The 8,098-nt window shown below is 43.9% G+C and overlaps 1 long non-coding RNA gene across 1 annotated transcript; it reads left to right on the forward strand.

The window, feature by feature from the left end:
* Window positions 1-4,651: 4,651 nt before the first annotated feature.
* On the forward strand, window positions 4,652-6,598 carry LOC118241075 (uncharacterized). The gene is made up of 2 exons (XR_004775843.2): window positions 4,652-5,773; window positions 6,391-6,598. It is a non-coding gene; the product is annotated as an uncharacterized LOC118241075 (long non-coding RNA).
* The last annotated feature ends 1,500 nt before the right edge of the window (window positions 6,599-8,098 follow it).

An 8,098-nucleotide genomic window follows, 5' to 3' on the forward strand; every position in this document is an offset into this window, starting at 1 on the left:
GTGCGTGCGTGTGTGTGTGTGCGTGCGTGTGTGTGTGCGTGTGTGCGTGTGTGCGTGCGCGCGCGTGTGTGCATGTGTGCGTGTGTGCGTGTGTGCGTGCGTGCGTGTGTGTGTGTGTATGTGCGTGCGTGCGTGTGTGTGTGTGTGTGTGCACAGCAGCCACTGATGGGAAATGAAATGGAGTGATATGACAGAAAAAGTAAAAGGTAAAAGGAACAAAGAGACTGTGAGGTCTCTGCCGTGAAACACAAACCTTTCATTCTCAAAGCTTTCTCCCTCTCTCTGTCTCTCCCTGACTCTCTCTCTCTCTCTCTCTCTCTCTCTCTCTCTCTCTCTCTCACACACACACACACACACGCACACACACACACACAGACACACATACTGAGAGCTCAGGTCTCTCCTCTTGCTCTGCAGGAACTAAATGGCTCTCTTGGTTCAGCCCAACAATGTCAGTGACACTCTAGCACAGACCTACGGGTCTTATTGTTGGCTTGCAATCCTGCTGGCATTGTGCTCAACAATGTCCCCTCTGAATGGGCAGCCTAACCTACTTGTATTGTCACTAATTGGTCTCTCCCAGGCGACAGGAGAGAAAGAGAAGAGGACGAGAGGGCCAGGAGTTCAGCTGAGTCCGCACAGCGATGGGGAAACGACCCACACAAAGACGTCTTTGTGGAGCCGTGGCTCAGAATCCAGCAGGAAATGCACCTGGATCCCCTTCTCCATCTGATAAGAGCTCCTACTCACCATTACCTCATCACCAACACACACATCCCTATACACACAAAGCGACTCCACACAAATCCTCACTTGTGCACATGTTTACTTAAGCATACGTAATTGAACGATTATACAGGTTAATCCCCCCCACACACACACACACACCCACCGGCTTTATAATTGTTTTACATGATCGTACTGTGAACACTACAGGACATGCGGGTCCTTGAGAGTAATTTGGTTCACTGACTGCAGAGGTGGCTCGAGGCTGGCAAAAAGGAATGTAACTATGCATAACTAGGAATTTTAAACAGGAAACTCCTATAGCCTTGTGCATAACCGGTCATTTTTAATGGCATGTGAATAACGTTACACAGACTGATCCCATCTTCTCCCTCCCTTCATCTGCTCCGGTTCCTCTTCCTGCTGGCTTGTTTTTGTTTGTTTGTTTGTTTGTTTGTTTTTGTTTTTTTCTTTGGTCAGACCACACTTTGCCTTTAACTTTGGCCTACTTTTCCGTGGCCCGAACGCCTGCTCCTCTAAACACGGGGTTGTAGAAGGAAGGAGAAACAGCCGCATGCCAACACGAAGACGATTGCTTTCAAGAATGCAAGACTGAAAGCCTGAAGGATTATTCTCTGAAGCGGAGCTCCTGGATTAGCACGATGATTTAGGGCTGGGATACGCCAGACTGTGCATGCCACCATGGTGGCTTATTAGCCAAATAAATCACCACGGAAACAATTTTATTTACAATTTGCATGTTTAATGTCTTGTGAACACCTGTGTACTAAGGGGTTTGTGGAACAAGTTTTCCATTCCTCTGGTCATACTGAACACAGTGATGGTGAGTCAAGAAAAAAAAAAAAAACAGGCAAGTGTTGAAATAGCAGCAACCTACAGCAGGAGTATAATCTGTAAATAATAGTAAAATGTATTTCATTTCAAATGACTTCCGTCAGCTATTTCTGAGTTATGCGCTTATTGTAGTTATTTGCCTTGATTACTGATGGAGCTGACATTTGCATAGACATGCTATCTTGACTACTGTCAGACTGAAAAAAAACCCTCCAAAGATAAAATTACAGGGAGGTACTTTTATGGGAGGTTTTTGTGTAGTGTGATATAAAATTATATAAGATCAAAAATGATATTCAAATACTGGGAAATTTCATAATATCAGCAAACAACTCAGAGAGGGAATATACATTAGTATATGCCAGATGTAGCCTCATTGAGGTACTTTAACTTCAGTACTTCAAAAAATACTTTTCTAGAAAAAAAGAACTGCACAGTAAATAAGTTCCATGCAGTGTGTTGCTCAACCATTGTTTTTCCATTGTGTGAACAATCATTTGGAAAGCCACTCTGCAATTAACCTCATCAATCAGTGGCTTATTATTTAGTTAGTAATATCAAGGCATATTACTCAGTATGTTATTTGGTAAATACAGTGAAAGTGATAAAAAAGTTTCATAGTTGGGAGTGAAAGGAATGTAAGTCCACACCCACCCCTGGTTCCTTTAAGACTTTTAAGATGTCAAGGTATAAGTCAGATGGTAACTCCTCACCTCTCATATAGTCCAAGGCTGCATGATGGAGGAAGGCAGGCCGGTCTCCAGAGCTCTAGGCCTGAGTGTACAGCAACATCCTGCTGCACCACTGCAACTTGCATGACCACTGCTCCAAATTTCTAACACGGCCACATCTGTGCTCCGGCTGGCAGAGTACTCGCAAGGCCACCTAAACATCCTGCCTTGCTTCAGCATGCAGAGTGACCTAACACCGCCATGACCGCCGGCCAGCACTGGACAGCGAACTGTGAATGTGTAGAAGTGGCGCGAGGTGACCCACAGGTCATTCTGTGTTTTTAGCTTCCATCACAAGTTCTCATTGCAGAAGAGGTCTCCTTCTGCAGAGCCTGACCCCGAGAGAACTATCCGATAATCTAAGGTAGGCCACGTCAGGAAATGACTTAATGCGATATATATACGTCCAACAATTAAAACATAAATCAGAGGACTGATTGCTAGTCCTAGTCTTTAGACAATTTGCATAAACCAACTTTTAAAAGCCACCACACTGCCCATCTGTGATTCGAATCAGCTATGTTTCAGTGTGATCCAACACAGTGCTCTCTCCTACTTCAGCTGTACTGATCACCAAACTGTGGGGCAATGGTGTATCCCAACTGGGGCTAGTCCAAGGGAAAAAGAAAAGATTTGTTAAAAGGAAACTGGGAAGTTTAGGCATTTGAACTCACATACAGTGGACACTACAACGTTATATCCAAATTTACAATATGTGCAGAATTTGCAGTCGCTGACTTGAAGCAAAAATCAGATGAATAATGAGTAGTAAAGAGGAATGTTTTGAGTTGAATGTGAAAGGAAGACAGAGTAGAAGAGTTATGAAGAGACTTTGTCAGATACTTCCAAAGTTTCGGAGCAGCAGCTCTGATGGATCTGCCATCCATGGTTACAAGTGTGGGAGAGCTGGAAGACCAGAGCTAGAGGATCTAAAGGTATGAGATGGACAGAATAAATGAATGAGGTCAGAGAGGCAGGAGCAAGACCATGAAGAGCTTAAAAAGATAGAAGGAGGACTTGGTACTTACGTGTGGAACGTGTGCAGCTGCTGTAGGACAGGTGTAACGTGTGTGGTACGTTTATGTTGCTGTAGGACAGGATTTGGGGGAAAATGATACTATTTATCAATGCTCTTGCATCATTATCACTGAGCATGAGGCAAAGACATGCAATATTGTGCAATATTGTGAGCTGACCTACTAGGGACCACATCAACATCAACAGATAGGTTTGAGAAACTGGAGAGTAACGATTTATGTACTAGTAAAACTTCAGTTTTATAATCATCAAGTTTCAAGCAGTTATTATGCATCCAGAGTTTTAGATCTGTAATACAGTGAGATGCTGTGGCGGAAGAAGTGCAAATATAAATCAGAACGTTGTCCGCATAACAGTAGGATTTAAGGCCATGATTACAAATGATCTGGTGGAGAAATATATAAATGAAAAGAAGAGGTCCAAGGACCGATCCCTGGGGTACTCCTGGAACAACAGAGCCAGAGGATGATTTGTATGAACCTATCGATATGAATTGTGGTCTGTTAGTATGTCTAGAATTGAGTATGTCATGGTTTACAGTATCAAAATCCGTTCTGAGGTCCAAAAGGCCAAAAATGTTGAGGCATCTGCCATGTTGAAAGCAGCAAATTATTAGCAGTCTTGAGAGAGCAGAGCCTGTACTGTGCAGACCATGAGACCAGACTGAAAGGGTTCATGCACATTATTTCTCGACAGAAATGTTTGAAGCGTTGGGCTTTCTGTCACTTTCCATGACTTTGCATTAGTCATTCCTCAATTTTAAGCCTATGACATAGTGGCAGCAATCACAGGTTATGTGTTACACCCATGTTTTTAAAAGCTTTTGTAAAGTTCAAAGTTAAAAATCTAACCTTTTTTACCTGATGGCTTTGAACTGAAGCATGCATGATGCAGAGCACAGAGTATAATGGTAACACCGCACACAAGCTCACTTCTCAACACCCAGAGAATAGGTGCATATTGAAATTGTACTCTGTCACATTTAACTCTAAAAGCTAAACTACTCTTAAGTAGATATTTGCGTCTGCATAACCAACAGAATCCTATTCCCTAGAGAGAGAGAGAGACAGCGAGAGAGAGAGAGAGAGAGAGAGAGAGAGAGAGAGAGAGAGGTGAGAGGTATATTGGCACTTTTAAATAGACTTCGTAGAACACTGAATCCTTTCCCCTACAGATATCAGCTGATGCCCTGTGATTTGCCAAGGCGTGCAGAACGGGGTGGGTGGGTGAGGCATGAGGGTAGATGTGAGGGGAGGTGTGTGAAGGGTGGGAGAAAGTTGACTGGTATCATAACTCTCAGACTGAATCTGCACACGCTCTCCTCTCCACAGATGTCCCACAGTCCACATGCACAGATAAAGAACAAGAACTGGGAGGAAACCTTGAGCCGCTTTAAAAACAGTGCTGGGTCGTCTAAAACAAAGTGGGGAAAGGGAGCTGTATGTAGATACTTTTAGAAAAGGGCCTGGTCATACAAGTGCAATAAAATGTCATAGACACTGTCACCCCTGCCCCACTCCAGCTTGGGGTGCTGCCATATTCTTATTTTCCCAGAATTCAGTGTGTTTATGAGGGAAGAGGGTGGTAGTTCCATTTCTGAAACAGCTCTTCCTAGAACCACAAACCTAAGACTGTGATGTGTGCATGTGAGTACGTGTGTGTGTGTGTGTGTTTGTGTGTGGGTGTGTGCGCGCGTGCACACATGTATGTATAACTGGAACAGTATTTAGATTCCTGGGATACTCTAAATGCCTTTTGCCCTCTTAGCTGATTTTGATGACTGTCTGCATATGTGTGTGCATGTGTGTTGCTGTATGTCTGTGTCTATGTGTTAATATAAAGATGATCATTAAAATCTACGCTCTACTCCCTGTGAGCATACCTACAGATAAACAGAAACGTTCTTTCTCTCTCTCTCACACGTGCGCACACACACACACACACTTGTCGTGCCTCTACACTTGTTCTTTAAATGTGAGAAGTGGTCTACACATTCAGCAGTAAATCTTTCACACAGCTCTCGAGCTCACAGCTCGTCTTACTGTTGAAGTGTCCTCTCACTTCCTCCCCTCCCCCTCCTTTTCTAACTCCTCTCCCCTCCCCTCTCCTCTCCTCCTCTCTCCTCTCCTCCCCTCCTTTCTCCTCTCCTCTCCTCCTTAACTCTTTTTTCCCTCCATGTGTCCTACACAGTCTGTGCAAGTAGATTCACTCTTTTGATTGCACTGAAGGAGCCAGTAAGACTCGCATCTCCTTCTATCACCTTCATCAACATCATCATCACCTTCATCATCATGATCATCTTCTTCTTCTTCTTCTTCTTCTTCTTCTTCTTCATCATCATCATCATCATCATCATCATCATCATCTCCACTGTCATGACAAACTTCACCTCATGTTAACCTTGTGAAACAGCAAAAAGGAAGGTAAAGGGTCATCTAAAATGGTGTGTGTGTGTGTGTGTGTGTGCATGTGTGTGTGTGTGCGTGTGTGTGTGTGTGTATTTGGGTGGGTGGGTGAAGATGTGTGGGTGTGTGGGTGGGTGGGTGTGTGTGTGTGTGTGTGTGTGTGTGTGTGTGTGTGTGTGTGAGGGTAAATTTATGACATTTATGACATGAGGGGGACTGCATCATTAATGTGTATTGTGTTTGACATGCATTGATTATGTTCAAGCAAATGTGTTTTACATTCATGCATTAATGTATTATGTCTCTTACAACTATCACGCTGCAAACATAAATCACGCTCTATTTATGCGACGAACAGTTTATTTCTGTTGCCCACGTTTCTTTTGTTCCCAGATTCCCTATGTGTTACTACATTGTTATAAATTATTATAGAATGTCTATTCCAATTTTGTTAAATAGGATTATCGATTAAAGCCTACAACTCTGAAGCAGTTGTAAAGCACTTGAAGCGAATAGCTTATCATAGACCAGTCAGTCTCATGGAGATGTATTAACCCTTTCACAGTAGTGCAGAGGGCTAGGAGCTTTCGTCTTGCTCACGTAGGCTGATTGACACACTGCATGTTCTCTTAAAGGCCCTCTCATTGGCCGACACCATCTCCTGATCACCACAGACCGCACAACGGCTGTCACCCCATATGACGTGTGGAACACCGCTGCTCACACGCACATCTGACTCCCGCGCTCCTTCATCCCCCCAGAATCACCCAGAAGCTCTGGCAGGCCAAATCCATCACTGGGAAGGACGCAGAAATAAAACCTTATTGAACTTTTTAAATTAGATTGTGGCTTGTTTTCTGAGGTCACCAGGATTGTGCTCATTTAGATGACACATATGGAAATGCATGTGCTGATGTGGGGTATTCTGACAAAAAGGGAGATGGGAATATCTGTCTGATAGTGAGAGGGGAATATTTGTGGGGTATCCTAACTGACAGGGAGATAGGAATATTTGTGTAGTATTCTGGCTGAGTGGGAGATGGGAATATTCGTGGGGTAATTTGGCTAACAGGGAGATGGGAATATTTGTGGGGTATTCCAGCTAACGGAGATGGGAATATTCGTGGGGTGTTCTGGCTAACAGGGAGATGGGAATATTTGTGGGGTATTCCGGCTAACAGGGAGATGGGAATATTCGTGGGGTATTCCGGCTAACAGGGAGATGGGAATATTCGTGGGGTATTCCGGTAAACTGGGAGATGGGAATACTCGTGGGGTATTCTGGCTAACAAGGAAGATGGGAATATTCGTGGGGTATTCTGGCTAACAGGGAGATGGGAATATTCGTGGGGTATTCTGGCTAACAGGGAGATGGGAATATTCGTGGGGTATTCTGGCTAACGGAGATGGGAATATTCGTGGGGTATTCCGGCTAACAAGGAGATGGGAATATTCGTAGGTATTCTGGCTGGCAGCGAGATGGAAATAAGTAAGATGCACTTTTGCTTTCAGCTCTTGCAGCATGTCTGTTATGTCCTTCTCATCACAAGCTATGCTGTTAATATAATGTAGCATTTTTCAGATTCCATTCTATTCCTCCCATTCTGTGTGCGTGTCTATCTGTGTGTGTGTGTGTGTGTGTGTGTGTGTGTGTGTGTGTGTGTTGTGTGCGTGTGCACATGAATACAGTGTATATGAGAGACCATTTGCTAAAGGACACAGGGACAGGGATGTTTTGTGGGTGAGTGTCCATGTGTGTGTGTGTGTGTCTGAGTGTGTGTGTGTGTGCGTGTGTGTGTGTGTATGTTTATGCTGACCTGAAACATACACTTTGTGGTTGAAGGCTGTCCTTTCAACTTAGTGAGAGTATATTCATTACGTCTCACCCAAGCACAAATATACATTGTACAAACAGAATAGCATATTAATACAAATCACTTGACAGCAACCCACACCAGAACCAGACACACACGCACCCACAGACACACACACAGACACACACACACACACACACACACACACACACAAATATACATACACAGAAGTATACACACACACACTATTTGAAAACAAAAGAAACAGGCAGGATTTTCAGTGTGTCATTAGATGCATCCCTTCATAATCTGCCTAGATCCTGGTCTCTCTGGCAAATAGTGGTTCTAGACTTGTAGTGTTTGACTACAGCTCATCTAGTGAGTGTTCCCAGTCAGACTTGTGATCACTGCGCTCAGCACTGGGCTCCAGTGCAGTGGGCTCCAGGGTGAGTTACGTCCTGCAATTTCACAGAAAGCGACAACCTAGAACAAGCTTCAGAGGCACACCTCTCAGAAATATTCATGGATC

Source organism: Electrophorus electricus, chromosome 7, assembly GCF_041902795.1.
Source record: "Electrophorus electricus isolate QZ-2024a chromosome 7, ASM4190279v1, whole genome shotgun sequence".
NCBI classification, from domain to species: domain Eukaryota; kingdom Metazoa; phylum Chordata; class Actinopteri; order Gymnotiformes; family Gymnotidae; genus Electrophorus; species Electrophorus electricus.